Source organism: Rhineura floridana, chromosome 6 (assembly GCF_030035675.1).
Source record: "Rhineura floridana isolate rRhiFlo1 chromosome 6, rRhiFlo1.hap2, whole genome shotgun sequence".
In the NCBI taxonomy this organism is placed as follows: Eukaryota; Metazoa; Chordata; class Lepidosauria; order Squamata; family Rhineuridae; genus Rhineura; species Rhineura floridana.
Window position 1 is genome coordinate 63,043,591 of NC_084485.1, and position 24,847 is coordinate 63,068,437.

Genomic DNA, 24,847 nt, shown 5'->3' on the forward strand with positions numbered 1-24,847 from the left:
GGCACATAGATGAATTGACTGACCAGAGTGTCTTCCATTAGTAGGAATGACAGGCACTAAACGCTTTACCTTCTTAAACATTCACAGTTGTTTAAGGTTGTTGTTACTATATAGTTTTGGGGGGTTGTAGCTTGTTATGAGAGGTGGAAAAATGTATTCCACATGAATGAAATGGGCAAATGTATATTGACACGGGTTCAAAACCAGTATGGTTTGTCACTGTCCTTGTTTTCCTTTGTTTAATCATTGTTTCATCTACATATGTGTATTTGGCATTTGTACCGTTTCTGATCCTTTGCTTCCACTTCATTTTCCTTTTTTTGTTGATATAAAGGCCTTTGGTATAGAGTCGAGGAGTAAAACAAAAATCCATAACTAAAGCAGATGAAAACTTAAAGACTATTTTGATCCGAGATTTGTTGAGCTGAGATACTTAAAAGAGAGTAGTGATTAATTGCCGATAATGACAAACCAGGGTCCTTATATAATTGCTGCCAAATTCTCACCCCCATTTCTTTTAAAGCATTCCATAGTTTTTCATGATCTACACAGTCAAAGGCTTTGCTGTAATCTATAAAGCACAAGGTGATTTGCTTCTGAAATTCCTTGCTCCGTTCCATTATCCAACGTATGTTTGCAATATGATCGCTGGTGCCTCTTTCCTTTCTAAATCCAGCTTGGATGTTTGGCATTTCTCGCTCCATATATGGTAAGAGCCTTTGTTGTAGAATCTTGAGCATTACTTTACTTGCATGGGATATTAAGGCAATAGTTCGATAATAACTGCATTCCCTGGGATCCCCTTTCTTTGGAATTGGAATGTATATGGAATGCTTCCAGTCTGTGGGCCATTGTTTAGTTTTTGTCAAAATTTGGACAGATTCAGTCTCAGCAGCTTATAGCAACTCTATTGGTATGCCATCTATTCCTGGTGATTTGTTTCTTCCAAGTATTTTAAGAGCAGCTTTCACCTTGCATTGTAAAATTTCTGGTTCTTCATCATATGGTTCCTCCGTGAATGATCTGTCATCTGGGCATCTCTTTTGTAGAGTTCTTCAGTGTATTGCTTCCATCTTCCTTTTATTTCATCTCGGTCAGTCAGTGTGTTCCCCTGTTGATTATTCAACATCCCTACTCTTGGTTTAAATTTCCCTTTCATTTCTCTAATCTTTTGGAACAGGGCTCTTGTTCTACCCTTTTTGTTGTCCTCTTCTATTTCTATACTGTAACTATCGTAATAGTTCTCTTTGTCCCTACGTACTAGTCACTGTATTGTTGCATTTAGGGTTCTGACTGTGTTTCTATCTCCTTTTGCTTCTGCTTCTTTTTTTAACCATTTGAAGAGTTTCTTCAGTCATCCATTGAGGTCTTTCTCTCTTTTTAACTAGAGGTATTGTCTTTTTGCATTCTTCCCTGATAACGTCTCTGACTTCATTCCATAGTTCTTCTGCTTCTCTGTCAACTAAATTTAAAGCCTCAAACCTGTTCCCTATTTGATCTTTATATGCTTCTGGGATGTTATTTAAATTGTATTTTGGCATTATGATTGCTTTGTTGTTCTTCTTTCAATTTACTCTGATTTTTGAGACAACAAAGTATAGAACTTCTCCATCTTCTGCTACCAATTATATAATCAATTTGATTCCTATATTGACCATTTGGTGATGTCCATGTGTACAGTCGTCTTTTCGGTTGCTCAAAAAATGTGTTTGCAAGAAACAAATTATTGGCTTCACAGAATTCAATAAGTCTTTCTCCTGCTTCATTTCTGTCTCCTAGGCCCCATTTCCTAATTCTTCTCTGTTCCCTACTTTTGCATTCCAGTCCCCCATGATTATCAGCACATCTTGTTTTGGTGTGTGATCAATTTTTTCTTGTACTTCTGCGTAAAATCTCTCCAATTCCTCTTCTTCTGCGTTTGACGTCGGAGCATAGACTTGGATGATGGTTATGTTGATAGGTTTCCCATTTAATCTCATTGATATCACTCGCTCAGACCTTGCATTGTAGCTCCTTATTGCTTTTGCTACATCACCTCTCACTATTAAAGCAACCCCATTTCTTCTTAATTTCTCATTTCCTGCATAAAATATTTTGTAGTTGCCCGATTGAAAATGTCCCATTCCTGTCCATTTTAGTTCGCTCCCACCAAGTATTGTAATGTTGATGCGTTCCATTTCTTGCTTGACAATTTCTTGCCTCAGAACTATTTTAGTTTTTAACCTTTCAAACCAGGCATTCTTGATAGATTTATCAACATTTTACAGAAGGACAGTAAAGGCCCAGAGAGACAGTGCAACTTTCTTAGCTAAATGGAGGGAATCCCTTGCTCAGACTACTGTAGTTCACAATACCATGAGTTTGTCAGTTTTCAAGATGATTTGTTCTCACGTTTAATTTTCCTGGCATACTGAGTTGTTCTAAATATCTGTCGTGGGGGCTGGGGGGGATGGAACATTGAGGACACTCTTCTTTTTTTGTCCACCTCACCTGGTATACAAGATTGGCAGAGCCAAAGCTAAGCAATTCGGTCTTAGATAAAAAGAGTTATCTTTACCTCGTTCAGGCTGCAATCCTATGCACACTTACCTGGGGGTAATTCTTATTAAAATTACTGATAATTACCTCTGAGTAAACCTGCCTAGGATTGTGCTGCATGTAACAGTTCTTACTCTTATTTTGCTTTAATGTAAAATATATTTAATTTAATTGATAGATGCATGTAAACATCTTCTATGAAGAAGTGATCCATTACTTTTATGCTACCATCCTATTAGGAATGGGGGGAAATTTGGTTCAGCTTATATTTAAAGGCAAATTTGCACATTTTTAAACAATATACAAACCGAAACATAGCCATCTTTTAGAATTTTTTACTTTTCTGAATTTTGCAATGCAGTTCTCCAGTTAAGTAATGTGCACAAAAATGCAAATACTAGGATAAAGTGTGCATAAAATGCATATAATAGTTAAAATAACATTACAAATGCATTATATTAGGGAAACATGCTTCCAAAAATGTGTCTGTTAGTCAAAACAGCATGCAATAATGTGTCTTTTAGGCGAGATTTGCACTAAAATGCTGATCAATTTTCATAAGGATTTTTTAAAACATGCAAAAAATGAAAATGAAATGGACTGCCTTCAAGTCAATACCAACATATGGCGACCCTATCAATAGGGTTTTCATGGTAAGCGGTATTCAGAGGGGGTTTACCATTTTCTTCATCTGAGGCTGAGAGGCAGTGACTGGCCCAAGGTCACCCAGTGAGCTTCATGGCTGTGTGGGGATTCGAACCCTGGTCTCCCAGGTCCTAGTCCAACACATTAGTTGCAGAAATGTAGAGAACTGAATTTAAGATTGGAAAAATGAGAAATTTGGAGAACTGAAATTGACAGATGGCCATTCCTACATCCTACCTACACTTATTTGGGGCGTAATTCCCATAGAAGTTGGTGAACCCTCTGTGTAAACTTAGGAACATAGTAAGCTGCCTTATACTCAGTCAGACCATTGGTCCATCTAGCTCAGTACTGTCTACACTGATTGACAGTGGCTCTCCGGGATTTCAGGCAGGAGTCTCTCCCAGTCCTACCTGGAGACACCAGGGATTGAACCTGAGACCTTCCGCATGCAAGGCAGATACTCTGTCACTGAGCCACTTGCATAGGATTGTGCTGCTAAAAACACTGGGTTGTATTTGACTAAGTCTTACTCAGAGTAGACTGTTGAAATTAATCAAAATAAGTTAGTCATATCTCTCTGTGTGTGCTATGTGCCTTCAAGTCAATTATGACTTACGGTGACCCTATGAATCAGCAACCTCCAGTAGCATCTACTGTAAACCACCCTGTTCAGATCTTGTAAGTTCAAGTCTGTGACTTTATGGAATCAATCCATCCTCTTGTTTGTTTTCCTCTTTTTCTACTCCCTTCTGTTTTTCCCAGCATTATTGTCTTTTCTAGTGAATCATGTCTTCTCATGATGTGTCCAAAGTATGATAACCTGTTTCATCATTTTAGCTTCTAGTGATAGTTCTGGTTTAATTTGTTCTAACACCCAATTATTGGTCTTTTTCACAGTCCATGGTATGTTCAAAGCTCTCCTCCAACACCACATTTCAAATGAGTTGATTCTTCTCTTACCCACTTTTTTCATTGTCCAACTTTCACATCCATACATAGAGAATGGGAATACCATGGTCTGAATGATCCTGACTTTGCTGTTCAGTGATACATCTTTGCATTTGAGGACCTTTTCTAGTTCTCTCACAGCTGCCCTCCCCAGTCCTAGTCTTCTTCTGATTTCTTGACTATTGTCTTCATTTTGGTTAATGACTGTGCCAAGTTATTGATAATCCTTGACAAGTTCAATGACCTCATTGTCAACTTTGAAGTTACATAAATCTTCTGTTGTCATTACTTTAGTCTTGTTGATGTTCAGCTGTAGTCCTGCTTTTGTGCTTTCCTCTTTCATCAGCATTCGTTTCAGATCATTACTGGCTAGTAGTATGGTATTGTCTGCATATCTTAAATTACTGATATTTCTCCCTCCAGTTTTCACACCTCCTTCATCTTGGTCCAATCCCGCTTTCTGTATATGTTCTGCACATAGATTAAACAAATAGGGTGATAAAATACACCCCGTCTCACATCCTTTCCGATGGGAAACTAGTCAGTTTCTCCATATTCTGTCCTTACAGTAGCCTCTTGTCCAGAGTATAGATTGCGCTTCAGGACAATCAGATGCTGTGGCACCCCCATTTCCTTTAAAGCATTATTTGATTGATTGATTGATTGATTGATTGATTGATTGATTGATAGATTGATTGATTGATTGATTGCACTTGTATACTGCCCCATAGCCGAAGCTCTCTGGGTGGTTTACAGCAACCAAAAACATTAAAACAAATATACAATTTAAAACACATATTTTAAAAACAATTTAAAAAACAATTAAAAAATTTAAAACAATTAAAAACACATGCTAAAATGCCTGGGAGAAGAGGAAAGTCTTGACCTGGTGCCGAAAAGATAACAGTGTTGGCTCCAGGCGCACCTCGTCAAGACGATCTTTCCATAATCTACACAATCAAAGGTTTTGCTGTAATCTATAAGATACAGGGTGATTTTCTTCTGAAATTCCTTAGTGCGTTCCATTATCCAACGTATGTTTGCGATATGATCTCTGGTACCTCTTCCCTTTCTAAATACAGCTTGGACATCAGGCATTTCTCGTTCCGTATATGGTAAGAGCCTTTGTTGTAGAATCTTGAGTATTACTTTACCTTCATGGGATATTCAGGCAATAGTTTGATAATTACTGCATTCCCTGGGGGGTACCCTTTCTTTAGAATTGAGATGTAGATTGAATGCTTCCAGTCTGTGGGCCTTTGTTTTCTTTTCCATATTTGTTGACAAATTTTTCTCAAAATTTGGACAGATTCAGTCTCAGTAATTTGTAGCAGCTGAATTGTTATGCCATCTATTCCTGGTGATTTGTTTCTTCCAAATATTTTACGAGCAGCTTTCACCTCGCATTCTAAAATTTCTGGTTCTTCATCATACGGTTCCTCTGTGAATGAATCTGTTATCCTGGCATCTCTTTTATAGAGTTCTTCAGTGTATTGCTTCCATCTTCCTTTTATTTCATCTCGGTCAGTCATTGTGTTCCTCTGTTGATTATTCAACATCCCTCCTCTTGGTTTTCCTTTTGATTTCTCTATTAATACAGCTCTTGTTCTACCTTTTTTATTATCCTCTTCTATTTCTATACAATAATTATTGTAGTAGTTCTCTTTGTCCCTACGTACTAGTTGCTGTATTATTGCATTTAGGGTTCTAACTGTGTTTCTCTCTCCTTTTGTTTTTGCTTTCCTTCTGTTTCTAACCATTTTAAGAGTTTTGTCATTCATCCATTGATGTCTTTCTCTCTCTTAATTTGAGGTATTGTCTTTTTGCATTTTCCCCTGATAATGTCTCTGACTTCATAGTTCTTCTGTTCCTTATTTGATCTTTAAATTCTACTGGGATATTATTTAAATTGTATTTGGGCATTATGATTGCTTTGTTCTTCTTTAGCTTTACTGTGATTTTCTATATTACCAGTTCATGATCTGTACTGCAGTCTGCTCCTGGTCTTGTTTTTACAGAAAGTATGGAACTTCTCCATCTTCTGCTACCAATTATATAATCAATTTGATTCCTATACAGTATTGTCCAGTGGTGATGTCCACATGTACACTCATCTTTTCGGTTGCTCAAAAAATGTGTTTGCAAGAAAGAAATTACTGGCTTCACAGAATTCAGTAAGTCTCTCTCCTGCTTCATTTCTTTCTCCTAAGCCTCATTTTCCCACAATTTCTAGTTATTCTCTGTTCCCTGCTTTTGCATTCCAGTCCCCCATGATTACCAGAGTATCCTGTTTTTGTGCGATCAATTTTTTCTTGTACTTCTGCGTAAAATCTCTCCATTTCCTCTTCTTCTATGTTTACTGTTGGAGGATAGACTTGAATGATTGTTATGTTAATAGATTTCCTGTTAAATCTCATTGATATCACTCGCTCAGACCTAATTGCTCCTAATTGCTTTGCTTTACATTACTTCTCACTGTCAGAGCAACTCCATTTCTTCTTAATTTCTCATTTCCTGCATAAAATATATTGTAGTTACCTGATTGAAAGTGTCTCATTCCCATCCATTTTAATTCATTCACGTCAAGTATTGTGATATTGATACGTTCCATTTCTTTCTTGGCAATTTCTAGCTTTCCCTGGTTCATGCTTCTCACATTCCATGTTCCTAATGTGAGTGTTATGCAACTCCAGACTCTCCTTTCGCTTCTGTGCTCTTCAGCCTCTGGGCTTCCTTCCGGCTTTGATCCAGTAGCATCATTAGTCACAGCGCTAATACTTGTCCATTGTTCTTCCCCAGTAACTCAATGAGTGCCTTCTGACCTGGGGGGGGTTCTCATCTTCCAGCATTATTTTGTGTTGCATTTTGGATAGTCTGTTCATAGGGTTTTCATAGTAAAAGGTATTCAGAGGTGGTTTACCATTGCCTTCCTCTGAGTCTGGATGCATCTTAGTCTGGTGTCTCACCTTTGATCATTCTACCTTGGGTGACCCTGCTAGGAGTCTAGCCTCTTGATCTAGACTCCTGACAGCATTGCTGTCAGCTTCTTCGATACTCTCAAACGCCCTCACCATATTAAGGTGTGCATTCTAGAGGGGGAGTCATGTCTATTAACTTCAATGAGTTTACTCTGAGTTTGACTAGCAATGAATACCACCCATTGTTGCAGCTTTAGAAATGTTAATCTTAAATTTCAAAATAAAATGTGGGGAGAAATGGGAATTTTTTTGCGTCTGAGTTGCTCATTTCTTGGTGCATTGTTTCTCTTTTCATCCTGCATTTCAGCTTGCCTGATTTTCTTTTTAGATCTTTTGTTGCCAGCTGCTATTTAGCTTGAGTGGCATTTGATGCTACTGTTACTCAAAGTAAACCCACTGAAGTTAATAAGCATGACTAACTTAGGTTCATTAATTTCAGTGGGTCTACTCACTCAGGACTAAGTTGAACACAACCTCTTGTGCCCTGAACTGATCCAGTAAATATCAAGATGCTGTTAAGTCAGTTTCCTGTATACTGTTTCAGAGATGGAATAGATGGTGGGAGTTTGTTTAGTGTAGGATGGTTAAGCAGATGAACTGAACAGGCGTCTTGGGTTTTTACCTCTACGAAGGGCTAAAACAGTGCCATCAATGAAAAATGCAGGGACCCTGTTTCTCATCATACTGTATCCCAGACTTAGCCTTTCTGACATCTCATTTTATTCCTCACCAGGTTGAAATGACCAAGTTGAAGTGTGTAATCATACAGCAAGAGATTGAAAAACAGGAGAGGGGAGTTTCATTGGAACACCAATAGAGCAGCTCTTGATTATGGGAAAGTTGGATTGTTTTCTGAGCCCCTTTATCTGCAGCAATGGCTGATTTGAACCTTAATAGTATTCATTTGAGCATATAAGTGTTGCAAAAACAGAGATATGTGAAGTTTATTAAGAGCTCTCAAATTAGGAGCTGAGCATCATAAAGGGACACTAATTTTGATTTAAAATTACTTGCCAATAAACTATTGAAGAAATAGCTGTGACCTCTTTTTAAACAGTGCAAACAGCTTGTCTCTGAGCAGAAGTGGAAGGCTGGCTTGTACATTGTGTTACAGGTCAAGGCTTCCATTCTCATTCACTGTGAATCTTCCATTGGTTTCAGTTTGCTTCCATTTATTTTGAGGCCAAAAACATATTCTTCTTCAATACAATATACCAATAGTACACATCTGCACATATTAATTTGCAAGCTGGAGGAAGCTTGAGCAGTTTTTAGGAGTTGTTTAGGAATGGGAAAGTGGTTAGAAAGGTGATATACGTTGCATCTTTGGGAGCAGTAGATGCAGATGGGCAAAATTAAAAAACAAACTATAGAAATTGATAACGGCTGTTTCAATCCTTGAAAGATGAAAACTCTGTCCAGTTAGACTTTCCATACCAATATGGAATTGTGCATTTTAATTATTTAAAAAGAAAGCAAATTGTCAACCAGTATTTCTGTTTTGCACAGCAAGAAAATTGTCTTACAATTAGAGCTGCAATGTTTAATTGCTTAATTAATAGGTTAGATTTTTTAAAACTTGTTATTCTTTTATAATATATCAAATGACTAGAAATATATGAAATGCCCATATCAAAGCTACTTATTACTAAAAATATACAAATTTAGGGGTAACATATTTCACATATAAAGCGTCCTTTAGGGACAGGTGACTGGGGTTTCCCAATAAACTATGTTTTTTAAAAAAGCTTTTAATTGACTAAAAAGGTACCACAGTAAATCAGACAGCATCCTTTTTAAATCAAGTATTTTAATACAACTGCTTATAGAAACTGCAGATAGCAAGCACTATCTTAAAAGAGGATTTCCTTCCTCCCCCCTCCCCCCTCCCCCCCCCATATGTTGCTGGACTCCAACTCCCAACTGCCCCAGCCAGGATGGCTGATGGTCCGAGTAGATGGGAGTTGGAGTCCAGCAACATCCTAGAGAGCCACAGATTCCCCACTCTGATGTAAAAACAAAGATGTATACTTCTTGCTTCGGGAGTACTCTATTACTGATATGCAAATTTAATCACTAGATTAAGAGTGCAATCCAACCCCAACCCACAGCTCCCTGCTGTGGAGCAGCCGAGCCACTTCTGTATCTTTAGTCTAGCTGCTCACAGCAGCAGAAAGTGGTGGTGGTGAGGCTGATCATGCCCAGTCGCTGCACAAGCTCTGGTGAGATCCCAGGCTGACTCAGCCTGCACCCTCCCCATCCTCAGAATTCCCCATCTCAGAAATACCTCCACTGAATCTCCCGCCTGCATGTTTGGTGGCCAGAAAAAGAAGGTTGATACCGATGGAAGGCCAACTGAGCTGACAGAGCTGAGCAGAGGGATGGCTCCACTCAATACACACACAGCATAAGGGAGGTTTTGATTGCTCTGCCAAATTAATGATTAATTAACATTTCTTTAATCTAGCTGTAGTCCTGCTTTACAATATATCAAACATATCCATAAGAATTTACACATAAAAATACAGTTCTTATTATGATTTTACTCTCCACAGTCTACTCATTCACTACTGTGTTGTTCATGAAGTTAGATCCTATATAGTATATTAGTAATCTGAGTGGAAATGTTTAGACTCAGTCAGCTCTCTTGAGTGTGCAGGTCACATCAATAAGATGACAGATTGGGCAGGAAGAGGAAGTGTAAAGGGGGGGGCTACTTCTCATTTCTCTGCCCAGAGTAAGATCATAAAGGTTACCTCTTACTTTCCTATTGGCCCATTGTAGAAGTTCACTGTAGTTGTGGGAAACAGTGGGAGAGGGAATTAATTAGCATTTATACTGTAAGGAATATTCCCCAGGTATTAGCCAGAATGCTTACATACTTGGATGTATGTTACCTGCACAACCAGTCACAGGAAGGTTTTGGTTGAGCCAAGTTATGAATCAAGAGTTGCTAAATTGTGCCCTGTTTATTTCTGGGCTGTGACATTTTTAGTGATATTTCTAGATTCTCATCATGCATGGTGCAACCAAATATGCCATCCCTGCCAATTCTTTTTGAGTAGTAATAGCTGGTGGGGAAACTGGGTCAGCAAGTCCCTGATATAAACAGCTAAGGTAGATGACACACACCACATCAAAACTATTGTTTGTCTAGCCACTGATACTACATAGGGATAATAAAAACATCACTGTCCCCATAAGAAGACCGTAAGTTTTAAATTAGCCCAAGTAATCTATCAAGACGGTAAACAGGACTTACATGGATGAAAAACTGTTTTTGCAGTTGGTCATGGTCTCTACATACTTAATTTTTGTTTTTTGACCTTTTCTTCACTGTTTGTTTTTCTGTGTTACCCTCCTTAATACAGAATAACCTGAAATATTCAGCAGACCGTTCTTAAAACAGAATGACCTGAAGTATACAACCTCAATTTATATAGTGATACATATCTAAAAGATCATCTCACCCATTATATCCCCAACCAGTCACTGCACTTGACCAGGAGAGGGCCTCCTGCAGATGCCATCTCATCAGGAGATCCATTCCATATGAAGTAGGAATTGAATCTCAAGTGTGGTGGTACCTACCCTTTAGAACTTCCTCCTGCTATATGGTGGCTGCCTATATAGTCTGTTTGACACCTGATGAAGACTTTTCTGTTTTCAGTGGAGGTTTTTATCCCACTCTGTATCTGTATTGGATTTGAAATTGTTTTCACTGTTAAGGTTTTATTGTTAATCACTTTGGGATGGTTCATGGGAAGCGGTTCATAAATAAAATAAATATGACATGATTTCATTTAACTTATCTGGACATGTTGTGGGGAAGTAAGAGTTAACCCTCCCCAGCTGCTCCCCCAACTCTGTCTTGCTTGTGCGCATACCCACCACCCAGCAATTAAGCCTAAAAAAAGCTCCCAAAATGATTCTGGAGGGTTTTTTAAAAACATTGATTGCTGTGAAGAGGGTGTCATGGGGTAGGACCAAGGGTGTCATGGACAATGTCCTGCCCATGGGCCAGAGGTTCCCCATCCTTGGTTTAGCATTATGTTTGAACAAAGCTAGTAATAGATAGGATTTTTTTTTCTTGATCCAAGTGCCTTTGGCATACAAAGACTGAGGTGAAGCATATTGACACATCTATTTATCTTATTTTTATTTTATTTCAAGAAAGTTATAGTCTGCTCACATTATAACATTTGAGTGGTGTACAGAAAACCAAAACTAGAATAGAATATATATACCATGTCTAATGCATTTATATCCTATAGCATTAAACAGTCATCAGTGAACAATAATTTAAAAATTCATTCTGAAAGGGCTTGGGTAAATAAAAAAGTCTTAAGTATGTATATGAAAGAGTGGCTTGTTGGAGCATGCCTTCTCTCTAATTGTAAAAATTCCACATTAAAGGGGCCACTGCTGCTGCTGGACATGTGAATAGTAGGAGCTCTTGGTAGCACTAGTGGGTCTTCTCCTGGGAAAGTGGTGGCTGGGTGGGAGAATAAGAGGGAAGGTGGTCCCTGGTTTATGATTTTGTAAACAAGAAGCAACACCTTGAACCTGGCCCAGTAGCATATAGACAGCCAGTACAGCTGCTACAACAGATTTAATGTAGAAGCCTTGGGGAAACCAGCAGAGCTTTGTTGGGGATGTCTAGGCAGTTATTGATTTTTCCCATGCACTAAAGAATTGCCACAGGGAACAGTCCTTCAGAATGCCTGTGCAATTGCTTGCAATGCCAAAGAGAAATGAATAATGCTGTGGTAAAGTAGCCAAAATCAGCTGGAGTTTTTTGTATGAAACTAGTCTGGTTTCTGAAATTAGGCTACCATGCGTGTCATATTAGCACATCTATTTCAAACAATTTCTGTAGAAATTGCAGAATTGGATGTCTTGGCTTTTAGATAAATGGATGGATATATCGGTTGAATAGCAGGATAGTATGAACAAGTGGGAGAATACTAGAGATCTTCAATGATAAATTTCAAACATGCCTGAAAGCCAGGAGGAACTAGAACTGCCGCTTCAGTCATGTACTGCGTTTCCATGGCACATTGCTAAAGCAACTGCTTATTTCTGCTGCTACTGTATATTCTGCCTGTTAAAGAAGACCACAGGAAGGTAGCCATGACAGCAGTGCTGCAGGAAAGATGAAAGAGCAAAGGAGAAACTGGGGGTAGGAAATGTGCTGGAAGATGAGACGTGAAGCTTAGGTAAACAGATCAGGGATTGGACAACTATCAGAACAATGGAAGACTTGGCTTAGGTGCTTAATTTCAAACACAGCCTAATGGAATCAGATCACAGAATCAATTTCACAAGTTGACAAGTGGTACCTGCAAGAAAATGTCCCAGTGTATCCTCACCTTCAAGTACGATTGCCTCTGTACAGGATTTCACTAGCCAACTGTGTCATCTTACAGAATCATAGAACAGTAGAGTGGGAAGGAGCCTATAAGGCTCGGTGCAGGAACCCAAATTAAAGCCTATCCAACAGGTGACTATCCACCTGCCTCTTGAATGCTTCCAGTGTTGGAAAGCCCACCACCTCCCTAGGTAATTGGTTCCATTGTCATACTGCTCTAACAGGTAGGAAGTTTTTCCTTATGTTCAGTCGAAATCTGGCTTCCTGCAGCTTGTGCCCATTATTCCATGTCCTGCACTCTGGGACAATCTGTAAGCTATAAAGTTCAACCAGGGTCACTCCCCCTTTTTCATTTTATTTCTCCAATTGCCATTCAACATTCAATGGCTACTGAGCATGTTCAATCTTTATTGAGTTGTATTGGGGGACGGTGTGCCCCTTTAATTTTTTTCAAATATATGTTTAATAATTTGTTCTTCTGCAAAGCTTATAGTACTCTCAAGCATGCTGATACTTTCATCTTGTTTCTTAGTGGCCATGTTTTGGCTCAGTGATAACCAGTGTGGTGTAGTGGTTAAACTGCTGGACTATGACCTGGGAGACCAGGGTTCGAATCCCCACACAGCCATGAAGTTCGATGGGTGACCTTGGGCCAGTCACTGCCTTGCAGCCTCAGAGGGAGGCAATGGTAAACCCCCTCTGAATACCACTTACCATGAAAACCCTATTCATAGGGTCACCATAAGTCAGAATTGACTTGAAGGCAGTCCATTTCCATTCCGGCTCAGTATATGTACTCACCACTTGAATCCATTGTTAGTTAGAATGGTGTCACATCCAGGAACTCCTGTGTCACTTATTATCTTGGTTTATGTTTTGTACTTCAGGGTACCTAGAGAGTGCATCTCAGCATGTGGGTGATATCTCTTTTCCCTTAATGGTGGGTATCCACAGCTGTCTGCCACACAACTGGGATTGTGGGGTATGGTTGTCAGGTGGGAGTAATATCTTCCATGATCTTCTCTTTTTACTAATAAAGCCTGTCCACTCAATCAGGATAGCACAAGTTTCCATATGCAATATTTATTAATGAATACCATGTATTAATTCTATAATAGCCAGCATTCCTCTAGTCCAGCCTTTCCAACCTTTGGGTCTGCAGATGTTGCTGGACTACAATTCCCATCATTCCTGTCCACTGGCCATGCTGCCTGAGACTGATGGGAGTTGTAGTGCAACAACATCTGGGGACCCAAATGTTGGGAAAGGCTGCTGTAGTCAATAGCATACATGCATGCAGGCTGATATGTTCACCATTGCCCCAAGCTAAGTGTGCCCTGACTAATAGCTCATGTGGCAGAAAGTCAGTACTAATTTCAGTCTCACTAAGATATAAGTTTCTAGCTGTTGACATATGTTGAAGGACCCTAGATAGTGTTCTAGGATTTCTTATTGGATAGCAGCTATCTTATATTGTAAAGACAAGGAACAGAAGGATGTGAATAGTTGTGTGTGGCATGAATTTTGCCTTCTTCCTGATCAAGTTGGATGGATAATTGTGTTATTTATTTAAAGCATAAATGATCTGCATGTCCTTTACTGTTACAAGTGACCTTGAAGCAGCTCACATATATCAATCAAAAACAATAAGAATACAAATAATAAAATATAATTAAAGCACCAACATTAAAACCATCATAACACAAAAATACCAAGGGAGCCAATGGCTGAAAATCTAGACAGAGCCTCCAAAAGCTTGGGAAAACAGGAACATCTTCACTCTGTGGTGAAATTCCACCAATGTTTGTTTATTATATTTATATTCCACCTTTGGTGCTCAACCATGACATGCGTGGTTATTCCCCTCTCCATTTTTATCTTCACAACAACCTGCAACATTAGGTTAGGCTGAAAGAGAGTGACTGACCCAAGGTCACCCAGTGAGCTTCATGGGTGAGTATGGATTTGAATCCTGTTCTCCCAGATCCTAGTCCAACACTCTGATCACTATACTGCACTAGCCATCCATGCATTTAAGGGGGCAGAGTTCCATAACTCAGGTGCATCTATGTAGAAGGCCCTGCTCTGAGTCCCTATAAATCATAACCAGTTCCCCTCTGCTGATTGTAGGAGTCTTGGGTAAGCTCATCAGAGGCATGGTATGGTGAGGGAAATGCAAAGTTGTTGATCAACACAGCTATTTAGCTGCAGCCTATATGACTGCTTTTGGACATCACCAGAGCTAATACATTGTAAAGATGTTAATTTGCTCAAATGGCTGCATGTGGTATACCATTATGCAGCCATTTTTGTTTATCCTCACAGTGCAGGGTAAACTCTTACAGTGTAGCTAAGACCTTCAATGATGCCTCATCGGCTTGTGCTAAATGAGTATCTTGCCTTGACTGCATGCTTGAATAACCTCTTGGGAGTAATAGCCAACAAAACAGTAGAATATATCTTCCCACCACTGGCTGATCAGAATTTGGCAGGCTTTGCTGAAGGAAACAAAATGGATTCCTGTTGATGCAAATTCCTTTGAATAATACCTCTAGCAATTTGAAATGTATGAATCATCTCACTATTTAGTAACTGATGTGTCTTTCTGTCAGGACTGAGTGAGGAATTTTTTAAAAAAGAATCTCTGTTCCTACCATTCTGAACAGTTGTCTGTCTTTTTGTCTTGAGGTAAACTTTGGATGCTGATCTTTGGACACAGTGTACACAGCAGAGATAAACACAGAACACAATACTTTAGAATACTTAAAAGTATATCATAAGGGAATCATTATATCATTCAGGTCTCTACAAAGGGAGATCAGGCTCTTTGAAACAAAAAACCCTAACAGCTTTACACATGCAAAGCAAAATCTTACTTTATTATATTTTTGTAAATTTCTTGCTACCCGTGGACACTTCTGCATAGGGTGTGCCTGTGCTGAAGCATTCACAGGTAGCAGGACACTTACAGGCGAGGAGGGCAAGTAGAGGCAAACCTGGGCTGTGGTGATCATGAGATAGGCAGGGGGGCCTATCTGGCTTGAACCTGGGTCTAGCCAGGGTCTAGCAGGCAAGTGAGTGAGCAGCAGCAGCAAGGCCATAAGGGAGTGGGGAGTGGGAGGGAGGGTTGGAAATCCTTGCAGGGGACAGGGGAGGCTTGGAGACCCTTGCGGGGGGAAGAGGGGAGCTTCATAGACCCTTGCAGGGGCAAGAGGGGAGCTTCAGAGATCTATGAATGGGCAAGGGGAAAGCTTTGGGGGACAGTGTGAGGGGGGGCTCTGGTGACCTGTGTGGAATGGGGGCCTCCTGGCAGAGGGAGTGGAGTGGTAGAGGTCAGCATGGCAGAGGGGATGGAGAGTTGGCTAGGGGACACCTGGCTGAGGGGGTGGGGAGTGTTCTTGAGGGTGCTGTAGGGTGGAGCGTAGGCAGGGTTGGCGAGTGAAGCAAACAGGGCAGCAGCTCCTGGTAAAGGCACAATCATCCGGAGATATGCTAAAAGCAGTAGAACAGGAAGAGCAAAAATGTATCATCACATATGTAGGACAAGAAATAACTTTAATAAGATTATTTTGAATTATGAGCAGAGCAATACAAAACCCCAATCTGCCAGGCTGGAGGATGGAGCTATGGATGAAGAGGAGCTATCCCTCTGCTGCCAGGGAAGGAGCCCTGCTGGCTCAAACAGCAATTGGGCAGAAGCTACTGCTGGTGGTGTCCCTGAGAACAGACCCTCCCCCCCCCCCAAATGTGGCTTTTCGGGTTGGGTGCACACAGGATCCGTTGGATCCAGTGCTGATCCTACTGCTATCATGTTACAGCATGTGGCCCAATCTGGACCTTTTGCTCTGCCAGCCTGGCAGCTAGAATAGAGGCATTTTTTCCTGTTCCCACATCTTCCATCCTGGCTGGTGCATGCAGTAGGCCGCCAAATGGGGTAGTGGCTATACCACTTCATTTAAGCCCTACCACTGCTGGCCAGGGGTGTGGATTGCCCCTAAGGCTGCAAACGTATGCACAATTACCTATGAGTAAGACCCATTGAGCGCAGTGGGACTTGCTTCCAGGATAAACAGGCATTGGATCAGGTTGCAAGTCAAGTACAACGATGCCACTCACTAAAAAAGTGAGTGAGTAAAACTGATTACTCATCAGCCTGAATAGAAAATTGGTAAGGATTAATTTGGGGATCTCATAAAAGTTAGGGTTTGGTTTAGAATTTGCATTAAAATGTTTTGATTTAAAAGTATTGTCTGCACCTTGTGAACAGGTCTTGCGCTAGAGAGAGAACTTGGTCAAACAGATATCCAACATTCAAACAGACAGCATTGAGCTTTCCATGCATTGAATGCTGACTATAGATTCCAATTGACAGAGCTACCTAGTCAGTCAAATATGAGCCAAGTGATCTGTTTGTCTACATGTTAGGTAGAAATGGCATAACATAGTGTGTCTGCACCAGAGTCCCTCTGAAAACTGTCTTGTTATGATTCAAGGGAGGCAGAGCTCAATGGATGTAGCTCAGTGGTTGAATACACAGGAAACAGTCTTCTACTGAGTCAGACCATTGATCCATCTTGCACTGAGAGGGCCTCAGGCCGGTCTCTTTCCCAGCCCAACTAGGATATGCCAGGGATTGAACCTGACATCACTTTACCACTGCGCTACAACCCTTCTCGTGTTGTTCATGCACAAAGCCCCAAGCATCTGGTAGCAGGCCTTGGAAGGAAATATCCTTCCCAAGTACCCTGGAAAGCCGCTGCTAGACAGTATAGTATAGATGGGGGAACCTGTGGCCTTCTAACTATTATTGGACTCCAACATTATCCCTTACCATTAGCCATGCTGTCTGGAAAGGCAAGAGTTCCCCATCCTTGCTGTAGACCATAGTAGGTTGGTCTGACAGTATATGGTAGCTTTTTCTCTGTGTGTCTCTGGACTTCTTTTTGACCATTCCCAGTACAAGCATAAGAATAATTAGGTGCAAGAAAAATAAGGCACAAACTCAGTTAATCCTTTTGGATGTTCTGCTGTGTCTTCACACAAATATATTTACTTACAAGCAGGCACAGCTTTTTGAAATGACACACTGTTGCATCTGTTTGTGAGTAAATTTACTTGCACATAACCTTGAAGAATAGGGTAGAGCTGGAAGCTAATAAACGACTGTGCCTAAGATGTGATACAGAGCATATCAGCTTTTGCACTACGTTTAGGGACATATCCTGGCTAAAATGGCTGGTAACGATCAACCCTAAGATGGCTAGCCTCTGGATAAAAATTGGGATTCCTAAAGCTGTTCTGAACAGTTCCTTCAGAGAGTACTTCGCATATAGATGTAAAGCCATTAAAAAAGAAACATCTCTTCAGCACAGTTAACTGACACACTTGTGTTTAAACTAAATAATAATAATAAATAATATTGTGATGATCCAGTTTCCGAGTATGAAAGACCAATTGTGAGCCCCCGCAATCCTTATACAATTGTATATATGTTTTGATACACTGCTTCTAGTTGGAGGCATTCTTGAAGATCGGGGGGGGGGATATGGCAAAGAAGAAAAAATTAAACATGTTTGCTTCTCAAATGTTTCTTCCCAGTTTAAAATTAGTGATTATTGTTGTCCTAGATAATTCCTGATTTTCACTCTGCAGTGAGAGCAATGGTAGTGGATTATATACAGCAAGAAAACTACAAAGTTAACTCCTGTCTCTTCATTCATGTCTGTGCCCTTGATTTAGGTAATTTTTGTGGGGAAAAACCCACTTTTATTTAGACTGAGGTTATAGAAACCCAAGATATGTCCCAGGGTATGGTCTGAAGGCACACAAGGCCACCACTTTCCTGAACCTAAGCAAATCTGGGCCTGGCCAGTGCCTGGATGGAATATCTCCTGGAAACTGTGTGTACACCATGTATAGGGTTCAATGATGGAAGAAAGGTGGTATTTAAAATATAAGAAAATAAAAACAAGTGAATATTATACTAAATGTAATATTCTGCTGCATTCTAAAGCGTTCATTCCAGTTCTTGGTTACATTTATGTTGTTTCCTTAGAGATGATTTTTTTAGATACAGATTTTCCATTGACTTCAGCAGAAGCAGGAATTTTTGAATAGCCAGAAATACAGATTTGGATACAACAGTCATAACTGTGGTACACAAGTATACATCTAACAAATAGGACTCATCAATAAAATCTTGTTTGGGTTGAAAATGTCCTTTTGGGGGCCCCAGGCTTCAGATGCACACTGTCTTTTACCCTTAAACTATATAGCTCCTTGTTGTCATATTAGCAAGTTTCCTACAACCCACTCCTGGTCTGCCATTTCAGAAATACTAGATTAATATTGAAACATCTAACACATTTCAGCCAATCATTACGAGGTATTTTGTTAAGAAAGAAATGGGTTTCAGTTGTTGAGTCAACTGTAAACTTGTTGAACGTGAAATGTTATTTAGCTCTAGGCAAAGGTAAAATGGCTCAGTGCTAATTATCTTGCTATGAACAGGAAAGAATGTGAGCTGACCTGTGTATAGCATCCTATGATATATGTTTGGTACATTATAGCTGCAACAACAGCAGTGAAGGGGTTGAATAACTGTCTGTTTTCTTGGACCTAGCAAACAGAATGCCTCTTCTTCATAAAGTAAATTATGACTTGCTCACATGTAGTCAGAGTAATTTTGGTCAGTTGACTGAATGATGAAACAAAACCTATGTAACCCCTCCTCCTTGATAGCTATCGGGCACTTCTTTTCCTCAGTGGAATGATGCCAGCGTGGGCTTATTCCAGTCTTATTTGTATTTCTTTTTGATTATTAGAATCCTTATGCTCCATTGACACATTTTAGATTTAGAAAGCAAGAGTGTATCTTCATGAGTCCTTAACAGTCAAGGCATAACTGCTTAAGAATGTTTGTTTGCCGGATCAGCTCAAAGTTCACCTAGTCCAGGAAGCAGGCTAGTATCACAGCACCCAGCAGGCACTAGGTGATCCACAGGTCGTTTATGGAAACTAAACACACTGAAGAAGCTGTCTCTCTAGATTGTATGCCTTTGTGCCTAGTTATTTCCCAGTTGGCCTGCCCATTTCTATGTTATGGCATGGTTAATGGCATTATATTGTGTACACATTATATATTATTATAATTATATTTATATAAAACTTTTCAATTCTTTCTTTCATGTAGGTGTTTATATACTGTTTGGGATACAATTTATAGAAACAGAGATTATAAATCTTAAAAATAAAATGTTGTCACATAGGGGAGACCATGTGGAAGGGATGTATGTCATGCTTATTCCCCACACTACAGCAGCCAGCCTCAGGAGAAGAGGTAATGGGAACAGAACAGGAAGTAACTGCATAATACACCCCTCTTGTAAGGTCTTCCTGTGTCTTGTCTTCCCAGGATGGTATGGAAAGCAGCCACAGGAAAGTTGTAACTCTTGTAGATAACCACCAGCCACTTTATGGGTTTGGGTGCTCTCACCAGCACATATGCATAATAAATGATTTCTGCATGTGTTATTCTGTATTTCCACACTCGCTGGGCAGTAGTTTCCTCTAGCAGTGATGCACTGAAAGTCCTCAGGAGGAAAGTATGGATGTTTAAGATAAGCTTTCACTTCATTTGCCCCCCCCCAATGGCTTATGTGGGCATTCTAGCCATATACACAAAAGGAGCATACAGTCCTTGTGTTTCATAATCTCTTCAACTGGTCCTGCTTCAATTAAAAGAGGAAAAATGAGGTACTACAGATTAGCTGTTGCAAAACATCTTACGTGGCAGCATGATAATTTGCATATGTGGTAGGAGTCCTGGAAGCACTATCGCCTGGTTCATGTTGACATTTTACTTGTCCTTAAAAGGACTTATGAAAGGGGGCGGAGAGAGCGAGAGCATGAAAGAGCCAGCAGCTTGCTGCATTATTAAAAAGTAAGAAATAAAGCCACTTGCTAATAACTGTAGCTTGCAACATGAAACTGGAATTTTTTTCACTGACATTGTTTGGTTCTTTTAAAATACCATCTGTTTGAAGATTGGTGGTTTTAAATATAGCCTTCAAGCACCTTTAATACCATCTCCAGTACCAATAAGGAGCTTGATAAAAGCTTTCCTCTATGCTAAAGGGGGATATTTCATGTCAACAAGTTTAAAGCTGTATAATCTCTATCTTCCTTAACAACCTACTAGGAAAAAGGCACCAACCTTGCGATACGCCTAATATCCAGTTGCCTCCCTCCTCCTTAGTTTGAAAACCTGCCATATAAAGTAATTCATCTCTTGTCATGCTACATAAAGCCAAAAAATCTAGTCCTGAGTCAGCCCATTGGTTTTAAAAATCATGCGATTAAAAAACAAGTTGGTTCTTTTTAGTTTGATTTTACAAATTAGTAGAACATCCAGGTTATTTTTTACTGGGCTTGGCTTTTTTGTATTTAAACTATTTTAAAGTAACTTCTATATGGTATGTGTTGTGAACGTTGGGCCTGAACCCTGCGCTAGCTTCAGGTGATTGGGCCTGGATCAGGCCTGATGCTGGCCAGGACCGGCTGTGAGAGCAGCTGGAATCCAGCAGATCCCAGGCTGGCTCAGCCCAACCCCTAGAATGACCAATTTCAGGGCTATCCTATTAGTCTTTGCTGGCAGGGATGGCGCCTGTGGACTTCCACCTGCACATTCAATAGGTAGAAGGGGGGGGTCCTGCGGCAGCTGGTAGGAGGCCAGTTGAGCTGACAGGAGTGAGCAGAGGAATGGGATAAGGGGGGTTGGATTGCAGCCTGACGTGTGGCCCTCTAGATATTACTACACTGATCAACTCCAGCCAGCATGGCCAATGGTCAGGTATGATAGGAGTTGTCACCCAGCATCATCTGGGGAGGTACAGTTTCCCCATCCTTGAGTTAACGATTAACATATAAAAATAGTATTTGAGAAATCGGTTGGTTTCTATTATCCCTTTGTCAGCAGTTTAGTGATGTGGCAACTTCCCTCACAGAAAAAGTTGTGAGGGGACTGGTGAATGTCTGATGGCAAATCCAATACTAGCTGCCTCTAATTGTTATGCATCCATTGTGGTAAATACTGTTGCCCCTACTACAGGAACTGTGCTACTCTGAACTGAATCTGGTGGGCTGATGTGATGCTTCGCAAACCAAAATCATATCTGTGGGGTAGGAAGGTCAGCCTGCATACTGACCACTTCTCTGTGCTAACTACACCTTAACAAAAGCTCTAACATAAAACTGCTTATTTTACTTGTCCTTAACAAGACTTGGGGAAGGGGCTTGGGTGGTTGACATTCTTCTTGTTCTTAAAACCACCTTATGGTGGTCTTTCCCTGCTGTGAAGAGTTTCTGGGAGTTTGTCCTACAAGAAATGGGGGTTATTTTATATGTTGATGTTCCTTATAATCCTGGTCTTTGCCTTCTGTCTATTTTCTCTCATCAAGCTATGAATCTTCGCCCAAAGGACTTAGTCACTTTTAGTTTGCTTTCTGTGAGGCTTATTGTATATCAGAAATGGAAGGAAGCACAACATTTGATTTTGGATGCTTGGTATAAGAGACTTTCATTTATAGCCATTTTGGAAAAATTGACACACCATCTGAAAGTACAGAACGGCAAAGCTGAACCATAAGCTTTTTCAGCAGTATGGTGGTCATTCATCTCTCTTATGGCGAGTGAACCTTATAAATTCCATATCCCAAAACATTAGGCTTTTGTTTGGGATTATTCGTAATGAACGTCTTGTGTATTTTTCCATGTTTTAAATAGACATGTTACATTTGAGTTCCCCTTTGACTTGATATGTGAATAACCCTGTATTTATTGGCTTCGTTTGTTTGCTTGGTTCAGATTTGTATATTTTGTTTTATTTTCTGTATTTTCATTGCATTACAATAAATTAAAGATAAAGAAGAAGAATATGAAACTGCTGAGGTAGATTCTTCAGAAAATGTCATTGTAAAAGTAAAGATTTACCCTTTAATTGCAGATGCTCAGAATCCCAATAAAGAAACCTTATGGTTAAGTATCAAAGTGGTCCGAGAGGTTAAGAGGCTCCTAGGGGCCTACTTCCCTAAAAGGAATGGCTATTTCATTTTAGATATGGTCTGCAGCTAGTTACTCGCTTCCTAGATCACTATCAGGACTTCCACATTGGATGGAGTCTTAGTCCCTTGTCGGGAAGAGATTTTATTTCACCAGCATTGATTTTTTGCTAGGTACAGGCATACCCCACTTACCGTCGCTTCACTTAACGTCGCCTCGCTATAACATACATGCTCCATACGCCACCATACCCCGCTTAACGTACGCGTGCTTTGCAATTACGGACACTTAATGGCATGACACAGCTGCCATCTAGTGGCGATTGCAGTGCAGTACATGCATAGATAATTGCTTCACTTTAAGTACATTTTCACTTTACATACACGCTCCGGTCCCATTGCGTATGTTAAAGCGGGATATGCCTGTATTTTAATCAATACATGTATGTACTGATGCACGAGGAAAAAGCAAGAATAAATCTAACTTCTTTGTTATGAAATAATTGCTATTTTTAATATTTTTTAAATACAGGAACAGAAGAAGCTAATTGGATCAACGGTGGATGAACATTCCTGCCACGTGCAGCAGAAAGACAAAAAGAATAAATGAAGCTGAGATAATAGTGCATGAGAAATGAAATTTAAGAAGAAAACTAGTTTTTAAAGACTGAAGAAGCCAAGAAGGAATATGTAGAGATGAGAGGTATCTAAGATCATGGAGACACTTAAAAACAAGTAACAAGAAAACCAATGCAAGAAAAGGAGAAAGGTCAAAACAAGAGGAAAGAAAAAGCAACCAGACAGCTTTTAATGGCTGAAAGAAAGAAATGGGGAAAATAATATTACAACTCCCAGTAACAATAAATATACTAAATATATGTGTTAGCAGAATCAAGGATTCAGCATGGTCATTTCTTGGAAATATTGTCAAGGAAGTATTTCATTTTTACTGTTATTATGCAATGCAATTAATATACGTTACTCGCAACAAGAAAGGATCTCTGGCTGAGGGACTTAACATAAAATTCAACTGTGGAGACAACTGAGGAAAAACAGGTAAAGAATATGAACACAGTCCCTCTGTTGTGCCTGGATATAGTTCCATCTGAGAGCCCCTGCTAATGTATATGAAGCTAAATTATCCTGTTATGCATATTAAATTAACTGTCTTTAAAATCCCTTGGGGGTGGGGTTTACCCTGAAAGGTGGCAGGTAAGCACTTAGAATAGATGTACATTCAATTCCATTATATTTAGGCTGCAATCCTATACCTGCTCACCTGGGAATAAGCACCAATGAACTTAGTGAGACTTAGTTTTGAGAAAACGTGTGTAGGATTGCACTCTTAGGCTTAGTTTCAGTAGAGAATGAGGACTTTGTTAGTGCCAGAAACTGTACAGAAAAGGTGGATTTAGGAGGATGTTGAAGATGAGAGACATGGCATAAGAGGACAAAAGGCAGAGGGTTATATTCATAGACCCATTGAAATCAATGGACTCAGTTATTGCTAATTTAAATCCATTGATTTCATTAGTCTACTCCAGCCTTTCCCAACCAGTGTACCTCCAGATGTTGTTGGACCACAACTCCATCAGCGTCAGCCAGCATTGCCAATGGTCAGGAAAGATGGGAGTTGTGGTCCAACAACATCTGGAGGCACACTGGTTGAGAAAGGCTGGTCTACTGTATGACTTCATTGGACACTACTCAGAGTTGTTTGAAGGAATGGGAAACCTTTGGACAGCTGAGGATGATGGAACTGGAAGAATGAAGGTCATGGACAGGGATATAGCAGGATATGAAGGTGGAGGGGGGGAAAGGAACAATGAAGATAAGGATGAGGAGTTTATGCCAGATCTAAGAGCAGGAGATAAAGTCAGCACCTATAGGGATTTAAAGAAGGGCATCATGGAGTCTGAGTGATGAGATTGGTGAATGATTTCTGGGACGTGATTCTGAACAGAGGTGAGAGGGGTGAGGTGTAACTGGCAGGTAAAAAAGGAGAGGGTTGTATTAGCTGTATTTTCACAATTTTGTACAAGATGAAGTAAGACTCAATAAGGAGAAACAAGATAGGGAGGAATCATAGGGAGGAGGGAGGCTCCTGTTCTAGGGTTAAGAATTAAGAGTTGGGAGGTAGTACTGAATGCAGTTGGATTTGATAAACAATCACTGGGACAGTGTGCAGAGTAAGAATGAGGGATTTGTGGCCCTCCAGATTTGTTGAACTACAATGCCATCATCCCTGGCCATTTGCAATGCTGGCTGCCGATGATGGCTATTGGAATCCAAAATCTAGACAGCCA

At 40.1% G+C, this 24,847-nt stretch overlaps 1 long non-coding RNA gene across 5 annotated transcripts in view; it reads left to right on the forward strand.

The window, feature by feature from the left end:
* Nucleotides 1-23,767, forward strand: part of LOC133387395 (uncharacterized) — a 42,682-nt gene extending 18,915 nt beyond the window's left edge. For all 5 annotated transcript variants that reach the window (XR_009763462.1, XR_009763464.1, XR_009763466.1 and 2 more), the window contains one exon: nt 23,074-23,767. This is a non-coding gene — a long non-coding RNA (uncharacterized LOC133387395). The remainder of the gene's footprint in view (nt 1-23,073) is intronic.
* Nucleotides 23,768-24,847: the final 1,080 nt, after the last annotated feature.